We start from the raw sequence: 17,767 nt of genomic DNA, 5'->3' as shown, positions 1-17,767 counted from the left end.
TGACTTGTTTTAGGCTCTAGAATCCTTAATTCTGTCTGGCTCAGCTTAGAGCCCTCTGGAATCTTCCAGTGTGGTCTACTGCCAAGAGTATTGATCTGAAATTTAGGTAGTGTTTTTGTTTGAGTTTAGGCTCTGTGATCTGGCTAACCCTGTGACTTTTCAGAAGGGCTCTCTGATCTAAACCCTTCATCCTCAAGATGAGAGAAACTCATATGTTCATTTGTTTCAGGTTGTTCTAAGTAGCTAAAAATCATTTATATAACTATATTCTGAAATACTTAGCTCCTGATGTGAAAGACAAGGTATGTACTAGCAGGAATCTGATTTGGATTTTAAAAAATAAAGGGGAAATTGATTAAAACTTGTGATTTTTATTTCTTTGCAAGAGTGGGTTCTAAATGTCTATCACTGTATAATGGAATATGCCTTATAGGATTTACTTGTAGTAATCCTGCACCCTATGTCTTTTCCTTTATCCATTCATAAGTATTTATAAGGGATTATGATTTTTAGAGAACTTATTTTAACATCACCTTAAATAATTGAAGAAATTGTGGCTTAATATAGATTTTTCTGATCATCTTTTTAAAAGTAACACCAATTTTATGAGTAAATATGATAATTACTTAAATAAAAACATAAAGAATAGTTATATAGAACATTTTCATTTTTCTATTTTTTGCCTAACTACTGCATGGTTTTAAATACGATCTTATTAGGCTATTACTCTTGGTACAAATAACTTCTCCGAGATTTTAGCTAAATGTCCTTAGATTGAGTGCAAGAGGCTTCAATAATCAATTTATTTTCATTCAGTTGTATTTCCTTTATAAGTAGATAAAAACCACAGAGACCAGTGTTAGAAATAACAGTACTTTTAGAGTATATGTTACCTAATGTAATATGCTATGGCTCAGCTCCTTAACAATCAGCAAACAAGCTTAGGAGGTGATTATTTGTTGTGAATTGTAGAATATATCAGAAAAGAACTTTCTCACAGATGATCAAGTTTCAGTGCCTCTCAGGTTTTGTGGGAATGGATCAAATCTAGCAAGCAAAGGCAGGTTTTTATACTTGTACACAAAAAGACTTTTAAAACTGAGCTTTAAATTTTTTAAATTGCCTAATAAATATCTTGAAAAATCTATTTTGACAATTAGCTAATAAGTTAAAATTCATAGATAAATTGTTGATTAGAAAATAGATCAAAGGAATTGATGATATTAATGCTATATGAGATGAAAAGAAGCTCAAGTGACTTCCAAAGTCATAGATTTAGAGTTCTTCCTAGAAATCTAAACTTCATTGTCCCTCTATCACAAAAGAGGGAAAAGAGCCAATGTGTGCAAACATGTTTATAGCAGCTCTTTTTTGTAGTGGCAAAGAAAGGGAAATTGAGTGGATGCCCATCAGTTAGGATTTGGAAAAATAAAATACTATTGAAAAAATTTTTAAAAGAAAATGGAAAATATCAAAAATTATCTCTAATATAATAACAAAAGGCATCAATAAAAATGACTTTTAAAAAAAGTATCTCAGGCAGCTAATTGGTACAGTGGATAAAGCACCAGCTCTGAAGTCAGGAGGACCTGAGTTCAAATATGGTCACAGACACTTAATACTTCCTAGCTATGTGTGATCCTGAGCAAGTCATTTAACTCCAATTGCCTCAGCAAAAAAAAAAAAAAAAAAAAAAAAAAAAAAAGTATCAACCTCCCCCCTCAAAGAAAACTAAACTATTGAAATTACTTTTGTATGGACTGAAAAGTTATATTAATAGTATGCTACCATTTGTAAATAAAAATGAGATTACTAATACTATCAGTTGAACTGTGTTTAGAGTTGTTTTCCACTACTGGTGATTGATTTGCATTAGGGCACCCACAACTCTTTCTTAGTTTATTTTCTGATCAAAGGTACACCTGAGATTAAGGGGATAGTCTGTGGTTATGGGAAGGATTGAAGCAAGCCAAGCTACCTATAAAACAAACCTCAGTTTTAATAATGCTGAGTTCTTAACCCAGGGAGATGACATGCCACAATCAGGAGCATCTGATAAAAGGGAAATCTTCCTCTAATACCTTCTTGTATTTTCATAGTCACTTGGCTCTTTCCCTGAGGAAATATAGCTTTTGGTTCTAGCTCAAGTATTAAAATCTTAAGTTATGATTTTAAGAAACTACTGAAAATTTTGTTCATCTTTTACGTTTAAGCTTTATTGGTAGAACTAGAACAATATGTCATTCATATAGAAGATGTAAACATCTACCACACTTCCATAAGTAAAACTGGTGGGGGTGGGGAAGGAAAGATACAGTATTATTGAACAGAAACTAAGGATCTTTAATATTTGTCTATTAGTCCCAGTCTAGGATAGTCTTCCATGTGACATGAAATAGCCAAATGAAATGCAAATGCATTATTTAAATAGCTCTCATATCAGAAAGTAAAATCTGGGCAATCCAAATTTGATTTGATACTGTTTGAACATTTCTTAATTTAAATATTTACTCATCTTTTTGTTTTACCATTTCAAAAAATCCTGATTTTTCCCTTTAGGTAAATACTTTTTATTATATTAAAAATTGTTGCATTCATGCTCATATTTTAAAAGATTTTAAACATAAATGAGTTTTTAGACAAAGGCTTGTTTCCCCTTCTGAATCTATTGACATTATGTTGTTTAAAGTTGTTAGGTATTTCTTTCTGAGAAGTATGAGCCCTTTTAGAAGGGGGTGTTCAGGGTTTTTGAATCAAAGAGAGAATCAAAGAAAACAAATATATTTTCATGCTAAGAAAAACAGCTGATAGCAGCTTCGCTTTCCTAAGATACAGATAATAGTTTTTATAATCTTTCAGGTTCATTTAGAGTACATAGTCAATCAGCAGAATTCTGTAGCAAACTTTCAAAAGAGAAACAATGGTATAGAAAGAGAAAATCATTTAAGGAAGAAAAGAGGGACTTCTGGTTCCCTTCATATTTACTTTGCAGCTGGCAGGATTTGTTATCATAATAAGACATTCTCTGTTCAAGGGCAAGAGATTAGATGAGGTGACCAAATATTTTTACAACTGTGAAAGAAGTTCTTTTAGACAAAACTTCAGGGTTGAGGCAAGGCTACAGGTGTCAATTATCCAAGAACAACAACAGATAGCTTTTAGAACAATAAATGAGACTTTCTACTTTAAATATTTTGTTACACTTTTACTTTTCCTTACTTTCACTATTAGGCCATCAGGTAATTGGGGAATTTCTATGCTGTTAGTCTGTCATGAAATAATTGTGGTTCTTATATGCCTACCCTGCCCCTCTCCAAGGTATTTTTATTTTTGATATGATTGTTTTAATTATTTTCCTAATATTGAATCTTCCTTGTTGTATGTGTGTGTATGTGTGTGTGTGTGTGTGTGTGTGTGTGTGTGTGTTCAATCATTTTCATCATGCCTGATTCTTTGTGATCCTATTTGAGGTTTTCTTGGCAAAGATAATAGAATGGTTTGCCATTTCCTTCTCCAGCTCATTTTGCAGATGAGGAAGAGACAAACATGCTTAAGTGACTTGCTAGTAAGTGTTTAAGATTAAATTTGAATTTGGAAAGTATAAGTCTTCCTATCTTTGGATCAGGCATGCAATCCACTCTGCCATTTAATTGCTCGCGAACCCTCCTTTATATCCCTGATGTAAACCTCACTTGACATAGTGAACAATTGTTCTTAGATTTATTTCTATAGTCTTTTTGCAAGGATTTTATTTAAGATTTTTGAATGTCTATTCATTAATAATATTGGTCTGTAGTTCTCTTAATGTCACCTTTTCCTGATTTAGGGATTAAAACCTACAAAAAAGTGATGGGTAATGAATTTCTTTTTAATTTATAAATATAATTTGTGTGACATCATATATTAATGGTTCTTTAAAAGTGATTGAATTTTTCTCTAAATCAGTTAATTCTCCTGTGAATCCATCTAGATCTGTGGTAGTTTTCCTTGGTAGTTCCTTTATGGCTATTTTAGTTTCCTTTTCTGAAACTGGGTGATTTAAGAACTCTAGTGTGCTTCTAATTAAAGTCTTTTTTTGGAGGAAATAAACTTCCTATTTTCTTTTAAATTCTGTTTTATTGGCTTAGGTCCTGATATATATACTTCAGTGTTGTGATTTTATCTTATTTTTCTTTTGTTAATTTAATCCTCTTTTTAATCAGACTAGCTAAAGATTTTTGTTGATCAATTCTAAAGTTGTTTTGTTTTTTTTTTTTTTTTTCATTTTAGCTATTTTCCTTCTAATTTTCAAGAAGTCTTCTTTTGTGCTTTTGGAGGTTTATTGATTTTCTAGCATTTAAATTGTAAATGTTAAATTGTAATAATCACCCCTTTTTATTTTCTTCATATATGTAATCAGAGACACACTTTTTCTTCTAAGGTCTGCATTAGCTACATCCCCCAAATTTTGGCTTATTCTCTAATCATTATCATACTTTGTCACATAGTATTTATTGTTTTTTGATTTGTTTTTTCTGAACTAATCGATTCTTATGTTACTATGAAATCTCCATTAGGCCCCTAACGTTTATTTTTTGTTACATGAATTATCATTTTATTTGTGTTAAAGCTTATAGAATGTGTTTAATGTTTATGTTTTTTTATTATTTGTTTATCATTTCTTTGAACCCTGTGTATGTGCTCTCTTTTTTGTAAAGGTGTCATGTGTTGCTGAAAAAAAAAAGTATATTCCTTAATGTTCCTATTTTGAATAGGAATAGATGCTATGTCTTTTCACTCTGAATTTTTCAGCAATCTTACCAATCCTCTATTTCCCTTTTTATTTTACTTTTTGTTTTTCTTTCTATTATATTTGACCAACTCTGAGAGATTATATATAAGGATGTTATATAATTATTGTTACTATGTGTTTCTTTTAAAAATTCAATCAATTTTCCTTTTTAAATTTAGATGATATATTTTATAGCTAATATTCATATAGTATTGTCAGGTTTATAAAGCATTTGCTATATAGAATCACAGAATTAGAGAATTGTAAGGTACCTCAAAGGCCCTCTAATCCAAACCATGTGATTTACTTGGCAAATTATCAGCTAGATTCTACTTAAAGACTTCTAAGGAATGGAAATCCACTACCTCTGGAAGGCAGCTTGTTCCAATTTTGTATAACTTTAATTATTAAAATCATTAATTTTTTTAAACATTGTCTAATATCCCTCTTTACGACTTCTATCTATTACTTCTGGTTCTGTTCTTTGAGGCCAAACACTATAAATCGAGTTCCTCCCCAAAGACAGCTCTTCAAATACACAAAAATAGCTGCCTTTTCCCTTCCTGCTCTTCTCCAGGCTAAACATGTTCAGTTCTTCAACTGATTCTGTAATGACAAGAACTCAAAGCCCTTCACCAATCTGATTGTACTCCTCTGGACCTTCTAATTTCTTAAGGACCTTAAACTGTAGTGCCAGAGAATAAACACAATTCTTTAGATGAAGTCTGATGAGGAAAGAGTACAATGGAATCATCACCTACCCATTCTGGAACTTTGGTCCTTCTTAATGTAGCCCATAATCGCAACTGCTTTTTTTTTTTAGCTGTTTTGTCACACTGTTGACTCATACTGACCTTGTTGTCCACCAAGTGACTCCTAGGTCTCTTTCAAAATAACTTATCTAATCCTACTTTTCTTACTTTATACTTGAGAATTTAATATTTGATTTTTTTTCTCCATGCAAGACTATAGATTAACCCCCATTGAATTTCATCTAATTGTTTCAATTTAAGGTTCTAACTTGTGAAGATGATTTTGGATCTTGACTCTGTTAGCTTTGTATTAGTTGTCCTTTCTAGCTTTATGTCATCTGCAAATTTGATGAGCATGTCATCTATGCCTTTGTCCAAGACAATGCTAAAAAATTTAAATGACCCAAGACTAAGCAGAGATTTCTGGGATACACAATTGGAGACCTTTTGCCACATTGTCATTGAACCATTGCAGCTATTCTTTGAGTCCAGTTAGTTATTGAATCATTTTTTAATCCATCCTGATTATATCATAATCTAATGTTTGTCTCTATTTTGCACAATAATAGTATGAAATATTTTATCAAAATCTTTGCCAGCTGGAGAGACTTACATGAACTGATGCTGAGTGAAATGAGCAGGACCAGGAGATCATTATATACTTCAACAACAATACTATATCATGATGATCAATTCTGTTGGATGTGGCCCTCTTCATTCAGTTGTTGGAATTATGGTCGTTGCATTGATCAAAGTTCTTAAGTCTTTCAAAATTGTTTTTAAAATATTATTATACTATATGATGATCAATTCTGATGGACATGACTGTCTTTAATGAGATGAGCTAAATTAGTTCCAATAGAGCAGTAAGGAACTGAACCAGTTATGCCCAGCAAAAGAACTCTGGAAGATACACTATGAACCACTACATAGAATTCCCAATACCCCTATTTTTGTCTGCCTGTATTTTTTATTTCCTTCACAGGCTAATTGTACACTATTTCAAAGTCTGATTCTTTTTGTACAGCGAAATAACTGTTTGGACATGTGTATGTATATATTTCATTACTTATCTTGAGTATTAATTTCCTCTTAAAAATTTTTGTCTGTTGTATCCAATATAATGTCTTTTTCCTTTACAGAGAAAACAAAACCAAGTAATAAATGATCTGTCTTCTCTCTGTTGTTTATCATCATTTTCCCATTTATTCTAAACAAAAACTATTCTTTTTTTGATCTTCCTTTTTCTCCCACTGTAACTTAAATTTTTTTTCTCATCTTCTTTAACTTTAGCATTCCTGGCACTATTTTTACAGGATCAGGATGTACTTATTCTGTTACGTGTCCTTATACATAATTTGTAGATCCTTGTTGTCTTCCCCTTTAGAATGTAAACTCCTTGCAAGTAGAGATTGTTTCTTTTCTTATATTCATGTATCTGTCGTCAGGCACATAAGCTGATGCAGGGTTGGCACTTAATAGTTGATCACATGAATCAAAAAAAAATCAAAGAGAAAGAATGATCTTTAGGTTGACAAGGATCTAGAGAGGAGGATACAATGAACATGAAAGGAAAAAAGACCCTCCTTCCCTAGTGTTTTGAAGAGCATAACAAAAGCATAGACTACTGAAGAGGATGGTCAACAAGGTAATATCTTCCAAAGAGAATCAAGTTTCTATCAAGGCAGTAAGAACAGAGTATGAAAGAAATAGTCTAGTATAAAGGGAAGTTTTTTAATGGATATCACAAGAACTGGAAAGACCACTGAGGTCTTTTAATACAAGAGGTATGAATTGTCTTCTTTGAATGTGTTCCCTCTCTATTCTCTACTGACATATTCTTTAATACATAAGCTTTCTTTCCACTTTTCCCATGGACACCAAGTATATTTGTGGAAGAGGTATAACCTTTGTCTCTTCACAGGGAAATGAATAGGACACAGAAGCAAAACACTTCATTTGGTGTCAAAGGACCAGGATTGCATCAATCAGGGCCAAAACAATAACCAAGTGAGGCTTGGCCTGGGACCTATTGTTAGCCAATCAGTGAGAGCCAGAGGGAATCTCATGGACACCAAACATTGATGAGCAGCCCAGAAAAAGGGTTTGGTAAGCCCTGAGGTGCTGTCTTCCAGACCACCCAGGCCTCAAATCTGTTGGTGAGTTTGGAGATGTCTACCTCAAGCATGAGAAGAGTTACTATCTGAATGAGTGGATGAGAGCAATTTGTTCCAATGATCATGAAGATAGTTAAAACAAACACTGTGAAGGACTTATTGCTTGCTCAGACACCAAAGACAGCAAATCATCTTCTGCATCCTAGGCCATCACCAGTCTTCTTGACTCTTGTCCTGCCACTAGATTTTGATGACTCAGAAAGGCGTAAAGTAAGGCTGATAACTTTGTATACCTTTGCCTTACCTAAATCCAATTCATGAGCAAGTCAAGGCATCATCCCATGAGGCCACTGGTCCTCTTCAAAAAACAAGGACAAAAAAACAACACACTACCATATGGTCTTAACCAAAATCTGTAAGCTCCTCCTCTTTAGTGGGAGAGTTTGGAATCAGGTAATATTTAAGATCCCTTCTAGCAACTGGAAGATGAATGGATGTCCATCAATTGGAGAATGGTTGGTAAATTATGGTATATGAAGGTTATGGAATATTATTGCTCTGTAAGAAATGACCAGTAGGAGGAATACAGAGAGGCCTGGAGAGACTTACATCAACTGATGCTGAGTGAAATGAATAGAACCAGAAGATCGCTGTACACTTCAATGCTGTATAAATATGTATTCTTATGGAAGTGGATATCTTCAACATAAAGAAGATCCAACTCACTTCCAGTTGATCAATGATGGACAGAAGCAACTACACCCAGAGAAGGAACACTGGGAAGTGAATGTAAATTGTTAGCACTACTGTCTATCTACCCAGGTTACTTATACCTTCGGAATCTAATACTTAATGTGCAACAAGAAAATTGGATTTACACACATATATTGTATCTAGGTTATATTGTAACACATGTAAAATGTATGGGATTGCCTGTCATCAAGGGGAGGGAGTAGAGGGAGGAAGGGGATAATTTGGAAAAATGAATACAAGGGATAATGCTATCCCTTACTCATGCATATGTACTGTCAAAAAAATTTTATAAAAAAATTTATAAATAAAATTTTTTAAAAAATCCCTTCTAGCTCTAGATCTTATGAGAACTCAAGACATAGGTGTTATAACCAAATTATTGACATCATTAAATGATGTCTAGACTTGAATTCTGTTTTATCTCCCAAAAGTAGTGAGTTTCAGTAGATCTAAGTTGTTCTTAAATGTTGTAATAATGTGTACATTATGAAGAATGACCTTTCTGGAACTGATTTCTAGGGAAATTCTTTTTGTCAATTCTTTTTCACTTAAAAAGCCCTTAAGGATTTCAAAATAAAAGGATTCTGACTTTAATAATAAAATTTTCAATCTCACTCTTTCTTCCAGTCATTGAAGTCCAGTGACAAGATAAAATGCAAGATACTAGTGATGCTTGGGATGTAGTGGGTAACTTTTCCCTTTCTAAATTAAGGTTTTATGAGGGTTCAGATTGTCCAAGGCAATCCCATTCAATGCCTAAGAGCTAGAAAAGCATTGAGACAAAAGATGGCTTAATTTACTTTTATAAAAAATATCAATCAGGGAGGAGAAGACTCTCAAAAGTTTTTGGCCAGAAAAGACAACAGCTGCTATTTACACTTGTTCTGAGACTTCAAAACTTAAACTGTGAACCACAAACTCTTGGGTTAGGAGCTGTTTTTGGCCATTCAATGAAAGCTAAGTGATTTGTTTTTAAAGAATAGTGAAGTAGCTCAATTTGAAACAAAATGGTCCTTTTAAAAGCCTGCTCTTTCATGTCTATCTTTCAAGAAATCATAAATGAAAGAAGCATAGAACAAAAAGTAAACTTCCAGCTTTTAAAAAAATAAATCAAATTTTAAAAACTGTTTTAAAATCTAACCCTCCCTACCTGCCCCAAATTAGGGAAAAAAAAAAAACCCTACAGTTACCTCTACACCTTGAGAATAGTAACAGCTCTCTGGGGACCCAAATTGCCAATTGGAGCAGAAGTTGGGAAATGTCATTTCTTCTTTCTTTTCCTCTTCATCTTCTGCTTCTTTTCTCCTCTTCTTCCTCTTTATTCAATTTCACCTGTTCCTCTTTCTTTTTTTTCCCTCACCACATGTGGTCCTTCTTTCTACTTGGGCACCATCTCCTTACATGTAGGTGCTACTCTTTCTATAGGACTATAAATTTTTGGTCATTTATATTATCTGTAATATGTTTGCATATGATCTTCATGAACTGCATTTCCTACCAAAAGACTTACCCAGCAGAGAACCTTTTCAACTTTCTTGTGACAAGCCTTTTCATACTAAAATTAGATAGCTTCCTAAATAGTAGATATATAGTCTACTATCAGGCCTGTATCCAAAGATTTTCCCATATGACAGTCAAGACTTTGTGTTTTACTGGCATACTTTTGAAAAACTAGGGTCCACATCATACCATGTTAAGAAAGTAGAGCCTTATACACATACAAATAATATAATTTATGCCTTAAAATCATATTTTCATTTATCCTAAATTTATATATCATTAGTACTCAAGTTGACAGTACATATTTATTGACTCTAAAAACATAGAATATTATAGTGTGGAATCTTAGAAATAATCTAATCCCTCTCAAAGGTACTTTCCAGTTCCAAATATATATGAGTCTATGAAAGTGAGACCCAGAAAAATTGTGACTTGCCTGAATCATATAATCATATAATAAATTAGGGACATAATTTTGTATTTGCCTTTTCTAGTACAGAGTGAGATATACGTGTGTGTGTGTATATGTACATATATATATATATATATATATATATATATATATATATATGTATATATACCTCTACATTTAAAATAGAAAAATATTTTAGGATAAATTATCATTTCTTTGAGTTATATCTAAGTTCGTTTTAAAATTATTTAGCTTCACATTAAAAAGTTGCATAGTTATATCTATTAATTTTGAATATATGTTTTCTCTTTAATAGGACATATCTGAACACTTCAAAAAGGTAATTCAAAAAGAGAGTTCTTAAAAGTACTTCTGACACTTAGAATAGATTAGAAAATAGTATTTGTTTAAAATAATGATTTATAAATTGTTTGTTTCTGAATCTATAAAATTCTAACCCTTGAGTACAACCTTAGCAAGAGATTCTTTGATTTAAATTTTCTTATTTATTTATTAAATTTGGAGTGTGAAAAAGAGATTTGGATATTTTTTCTAGTTATAAATTTGTTGAAGTCAAAGATGTGTTCTATGATGAAATCTTTTAATGATTAGCTATTCATTAAGCAGCCATTCAATTTCATTACTAAATACTTAATGAAGTAATTATTTTAATACTGCTAGGTTTCAGAGAAGTACAGATAATAAATCCTTTGAAATGCTCACTATTTGAATTTGTCTTGCATATTTCCATTGCACTGAAACCAATTACCACACTTTATATAATTGTTACTTCAAATAATGCAAATTGGAATACACCAACCACTTTAGGGATTGTACTTATATTTCTGTAAAAAATGAAGAAATCAAAGTTTAGGTCATTTTTAGTGTTTGGCTTTTTTTATTTCAAATTATTAATTGGATAGCTTTTGAGGCATGATAGGAAAAACAGTGGATCAGAAGACTTTAGTACTTGTTCTATTTTCCATCAATCAATGTTACTTTGAACAAGTCTTATCATCTTTCTGGGTTTCAAGTCTTCTCTTTAGTAAAGTAGTAGATGAAGCATGGTCTCCAAGGTCTTTTCAAATTTTAAGCCCATATTTTATATAAACAAAGTGAATCAAATCAAATAGTGTTTAATGATATTTCCAAGATGGTTTCAAGTATATTCCAAGAAAACTATCTCAACTAGATAGGCACTCAGGCATATATTGATCATCTAATTGGTGAGCATAAGATAAAGGGGAAGCATAGGAGTTAGAAGAGAGCAGGAAGAGCCTTAGGTAAATGGCGGCACTTGAGCCATTTTGAAGGAAACCAGAGATTCCAAGAGGCAGAGACCATAGAATACATTCCACCTCTGAAGGACTGCAAAGGCATGGAGACAGAAAATGGAATGTGAGAGTAATGGCAAGAGGGACAAACATAAAATGTGTGGAGGGGAATAATGTGTAATAATGCTGCAAAAATAAAAGGGGGTCAAGTTTTGACTGCTTTCAATGTCAGAGGGATTTATATTTCTTATTGTTCTTTATTTTCAAAGAGAACCAATGACATCACAGGAGATCACATCACAGGCGAGACAAAACTGAAGATGGCTTGGGATGGTCTGATGATGATGATCTTGGCATCTTTGATGTCTAACCAAGCTCTAAGCCCTCCACACTACCTGCTTCAGGTGCCTTCCTGAATGCTGGGACAAATTGTTCTCATCTACCCATTCACCAAGAGAAATCTTCACCTGCTTAGGGCGGACATTCCCTACCGCACCAGTGGGTTTGGGGCTTGTCAGTGACCCTCCATCTGCTCGGGCCTGTCTGGTGAGATACTTTTACTAGGGTGTGGCTACTGCACAAGCTATAGAGAGTTGCTGGAATTAAGTAAGGATTGGGATGGTCAGAATTTTGCATTAGAAAAGCTACTTTGGAAAAAAAAAAAAAAGGAAAGAAAAGAAAACCAGTTTGGTTACTGTTGCTAGGAAGCATAAGGAGAGATCTGAGGCAGGAAGAGCAACTAGAGAGAAATGGTGAGATCCTGCACTAAAGCTGAGGGTTGGGAAAAAAGAAAAAAAGCATGTATGCAAATGATGCTATAAAAATAGAAATGACAAGAATTGGTAACTGATTACATATGTGAGACCATTTAGAAGAAAGAGTTGAGGATGACCCTGTTGACCTGCCTTGGTAAAAGGAATTTGCTCACCCTGGAGTTCTCAGTCTAGTGACATCACAGGTCCAGCCCCTCTCTTTACCCCTATTATGAGGGCAAAGAGGTGAAGCTTCCATTGCCCCTGATCTACACAACAGATGGTTCACTTCAAATAGCCTAAAGTCTTACAAATTATGGGGTGCTCACTTTCTTGATTCCATTACACAAGCAAGAAAAACAATGCCAGCAGATAGACTTTGCTAGTGTAGAAAAATTTTATGATAGCATTAGAAATTTAGATTATGAAAAGTAAAAAGCCCCAAGAAAATTAATTGGAGATATTATACAGAGGAACCAGGAGGTCAAGGAAGCAATAGTAAAAAAATAGCTCCAATTAGTATGAGAAGACATGGGTTCTAGTCCAGATTCTGCTCTTAACTAGTTCTGTGTCCTTAGCAAGTCTCATGATTCTCTGAGCTTCAGTTTTATTATACTTACAATAGAGAATCTGTTGTATTTATAGCATTCTTTTAAAGACCAGTTATACATACTGGGGCAGCTAGGTGGTATAGTGGATACAGTACCAGACTATAGTCAAGAAGACCTGAGCTCAAATTTGTCCCTTAGGTACTAGTACCTGTGTGACCCTGAGCAAGTCAGTTAACCCTTTTCCCCTTAGTTTCTTCATAAGCAAAATGATCCAAAAAAAAAAAAAAAAAAAAAAAAAAAAAGGCAAATTACTCCAGTACCTCTGCCAAGAAAATCCCAGGTGGGGTCAAGAAAATTTGAACACGACTGTAAAATGACTCAACAATAATCAAGTTAATAGATGCTCTATAATTGAAAAACACTGTATTTTAAGTATAATTTTTTGCCATATCAATAGAAACAAAGTAGCAGATATAACTTAGAGTCAATAACAAATTGATCAACTATCTTACAAAGTACAATGAAGATGATACATTTTACTCTAATGGATAATGAAGACAATACCTTTTCCTCTAATGGATGTATCATAAATAACTTAAGTTGAAGTTCCATTATAACAATTAGGAAGGGGGACAAAGCAGAAAGCCCTCTAAGGCTTGTTTGATGCCATTGAGAAACTACTGGACTATGAATTGAAGTCTTGGATTCCAAGACTAATTTTACAACCCTCAGTTTCTTTATATGCAAAATGAAAATAATCATATTTGCCCGTCCTACTTCATAGTGCTGTTGGGAAAGAAGTACTTTGTAAACTATGGAATACTATAAAAATCAGTCATTATCATTTTCTCATCTATAAAACAAGAGTAATCTCTAAGGTGTCTTCCAGCATTGTGGTGCTTAAATTCTAAATCCTTTTAGAAGAAAAATTAATAAGCTAATCATGAGTTATAGAGAATGCAGCTTTTCAAGATATGGAAAACTGTTGAAGAAAAATAAAATTTCCATGTGGGAAATTGCATAGGCAAAGACATTTTGGAGAGAGTGTGTATGTGTGTGTGCCTTTTTATATACATTTGTATATATATATATATATATATATATATATATATACACACACAGATACATGTATATATATACACATATATATGCACACACACATAGTTATTCATATACAATGGATTCATTCAGAAATCTTATGTTCCTAGATTAAAAAAAAATATCAATTTTATTTGAAATGCTCTAAAATAACTAATAAAAGGGACCATTAAACAGGCTATGATTAATAGATATTTTAATAGCAAAGTTTTATTTGAAATATGCCACAAAAATGAAAATAACTATAGAGAATTTAGAGTTATGGTATTTAAGATTTGAAATTTGGGCTCTAAATTCAACCTGAAATACAATAAAATTAAATTAATTCCCAAATATTCTCAACAAATTCTCAAATAAATCTTAGACCATATTAGACCATAAATATGAAAAATGGAATAAAGTGGGAGTCCTGAATGAAGAAGGCAGTATTCTCTGGGCCAGAGACCTAGGTTCAGTACTCTGTTATTTATTATTTTGTATCCTTGGATAAATCACTTTACTTTCCTGGGCCTTGATTTCCCCTTAGGAAGATGAAGGCGCTTAACTAAAAGATCTGCAAGATCTTATTCAGTTTGAAATTTATTATATTCTAAGTGTTTTAGATACCATGTTGCTTAGAAGAGCATATTCTAAAGAATCAAATTACTTTCTATAAAAACTACCTAAACCAGGATGCTCTGTGGTGACCCACACATTTTAGGCAAATGTTACTAAAGTGAAAAGTGAGAAATTCCATTAACTAGAGATTTTCATCTACTGACCAAAATTCATCATGACCAAAGTTTCAGTGAAGAAGTGTTTTCATTGAATGGATTTTTTGTTGTTGTTGTTGTTGTTGTTACTTGTTTTTGTTAATTGGATCTGCCAATTTATTTGACATTTTGTAGATAAAGCATAATGTTTTTTGTGAAATTAGTTTCTCAAAAATATAAAGAATTAGAAAACTTAAAGATTATCAAAGGTTTTATCTCCAGAAGTGGAAGTATCTCACACTGAAAACTATTTCATTTTTCTGATCTTACAAATTATAACTGTTTATTATCCCATTAATAAGTAGAGAACATCCTTTCTATATAGGTAGAACAAAAATGGTATTATCATATTCAATTTGAGTTAAGACATACTAAATTAAGTAACTGTTTACTTCACATTTAGACAATATTTAGCTTAACTACTACATTTTGTAGGACTTCAAATTCTCAGATCGCTAGGTAAACCATTGAAGATATTCAATACTATTTTATATAAGTGTCTAGAAGGGGGAAGAACTCTATAATTTATTAAATCAAAATAAATAAGGGATGGTGATTGTTAGTTTCCTGAATTGTGAAATCTACTAAACAAACTGGTTGCTATAAAAGGGAAGAGGGAACAGAATAAGTTTTAACTAATAGAGTTGATGGGAAGATTTTTTTTTTTTTAATCTAAAGTTTTTCAGACTTAACAGGCATGACAAAACCTGTCTTCATTCCTTTCTATTCAGCTCAGCAAGTGCTTTTGAGTTCTAATAGTTAATCAGTTACCAGATTCCATAACCTTTGTTTTTCATATTAATTTTTTAAATAGGGACAACTGTTTTAGGTATGCTTATGATTTAAAGTAAGTCAAGATTATTTTTTCCCCACTGTAAGCATTTTTTGAAGTTATTGCTATCATAGCTTGGATTTAATAGGAACATATCTATGCATAAATCCTATAGACATACTTATATATCCTTATCAGAGAAATGGGTAACTTCTTAAGGTTAAATATTAAGATGATGAATGTTAATGGACTTATTCTCTCCAGAACAATAAATGACAGTTCTATACTATTATAACAAAAAAAAAATGTCTATTCTATACCACATAGCCTTATTTTAAGTAAATCAATACATAGATACAACACCTACTATTTTTCTAATAAAAATGTTAATATTTAACCTGCTTAAAGTTAAAGGAAAAAATTAGTGCATTTTGTCAAACATTATGTTTAAGTATAATTTTATAGGCTTTTATGAATACACAGAAAATAAATATAGAAAATAAATTAACTTACCCTTCAGTTTTTATTTAGAAAATGTCTGTTCTGGTCAAGGGTAGAGAATGCTTTACTGTTGACTTTCCCTGAAGCTATAAACTTCAAACATAAAATCAGTGGAGGAAGCCACCACTCTGGACCACACTAGAGATTGCTGAGAAACTACTGCTGTGCACAGGAGGTCTCCTGCATCTAAGATATATTCAGCTTGCAATGGATAACCTAATATGCCTTTCATTTAACTGGCTGGGCAGGTTTCTACAGTCTGTAGAACATGGACTCATACCAGAATTTGTTGGCATAACAGGCCAGTCAAACTGGTTCTTCAGTAGACCCAGAACCTGTTCAACCAGTTTGCATCAAAGGCTAGCCCAACATGCTGCAGCGGCTCAGCTCAGCTCAACTTCATAGATGGTGAATTATTCACGCCTCCCAGTCCACTCCCAACAAACTCCTCAGCTAGAATGTTGTAGCCTCCAGCAAAATAATTCACAAAGAAAAGGGGGGGAGTGGGATAGAGCTGTGTGTCAAGTACTGCAATATCCCATTGTTGTAAACTTTTATTTTTAGTTAAAGCAAGTGGTCTATAGCCTCTGGGCTAGATGACATTTAAAAATAGGCTGTAACTCCCAGGTGATTAGGTCCACAGAAATAGGTACTCCAAAATTTGTAGGGGAAAAAAAATTCAGTAAAATGAATGACTATTAATTCCTTGCCTGCATCCTCATTCCCCATTTGCTGTATTTGATTCTAGACCAGTCTTGTAGGGAGAGATCTGGACCAGTTTTTAAGACTCTGAGAGATCTGGTCCAGTTTTTAGGACTCCGAGAGATCTGGTCCAGCCCAAGAATCTTCACTCATTCTTCCTCCTCCTCCCAGCTGGCTTCTATTTGGGATTCCTTTGAGATAGGAACCTGAAATTTTTAAATCAAACCAAACCCCATCCTCACCCCAATATACTCAGATGTATTTAATTCCCAAAGTCTCCAGTATTTACATGATCTAGAGTTCCAAGTGATCAACCCTCTGTGTGTGTGTGTGTGTGTGTGTGTATGTGTGTGTTTGTGTGTGTATAATATTCATTGTCTTTTGACATGACCTCCATGTCATATCAGATCCATAATGGCAAAATTTTTGCATACTAGGAAAGAATTTAATAATTAAAATTGCACATAAACTTAATGGAACACCCTATGTGTACAGTGGTTGTGGGTATCATATATATCTATATCTATATAGGTATAGATATATGTATTCCATAAGATACTCCATATAAAACACATACAGAATATCCCAAGGGTGTCTAATACCTGATGACCAGCTTTCTGATGATGAGCCTTTGAAAATTTAGTTAGGCTGAAAATTACCAGGGTTAAATACTTGAACAGATCGTATTTGTCAAACTCTTACTTGAAGGTGTCCCAACTTGAAAGGTCATGTTAGACCATATTCCCTGCTGGCATAGACACCCAAGAATCCATTTGAGGTTCTTAAAGAAACCTAGTCTGGTAAACATAGAGATGTGCTGAAGCTTAATTAAACTGGAAGAGAGCAATTATTAAATTTAAAATTTTTAGTATGAGCATTGACACCTCAAAAATTGCAACTTCATTTATTGTTTTGTTGTTTTCTAGATTCAAAGTGAAAGAAATGTTAATAAGGCTGGTGAAACTTAAAAGTGCTTTTTACATTCCCCCCTGTTCCAAGTGGTTGTTAAACATTTACCAGTATATCCCTCTCTATGGTCTGTTTTTTAGTACAATGTTTT

General features: G+C 33.0%; 1 protein-coding gene across 2 annotated transcripts in view; it reads right to left on the bottom strand.

Moving 5' to 3' along the window:
- The window catches only part of RBBP8 (RB binding protein 8, endonuclease), a 109,717-nt gene extending 93,523 nt beyond the window's left edge, over positions 1-16,194 (bottom strand). The window contains exon 1 of one of the 2 annotated variants that reach the window (XM_074276522.1): positions 16,018-16,194. The gene's annotated coding sequence lies outside the window, so the exon portion shown is untranslated. The remainder of the gene's footprint in view (positions 1-16,017) is intronic. The other variant, XM_074276531.1, reaches the window with a different exon arrangement.
- Between the last annotated feature and the right edge of the window lie 1,573 nt (positions 16,195-17,767).

This window comes from Sminthopsis crassicaudata, chromosome 1, assembly GCF_048593235.1.
Source record: "Sminthopsis crassicaudata isolate SCR6 chromosome 1, ASM4859323v1, whole genome shotgun sequence".
Lineage (NCBI taxonomy): Eukaryota > Metazoa > Chordata > Mammalia > Dasyuromorphia > Dasyuridae > Sminthopsis > Sminthopsis crassicaudata.
This window is presented reverse-complemented; position numbering and strand designations above follow the sequence as displayed.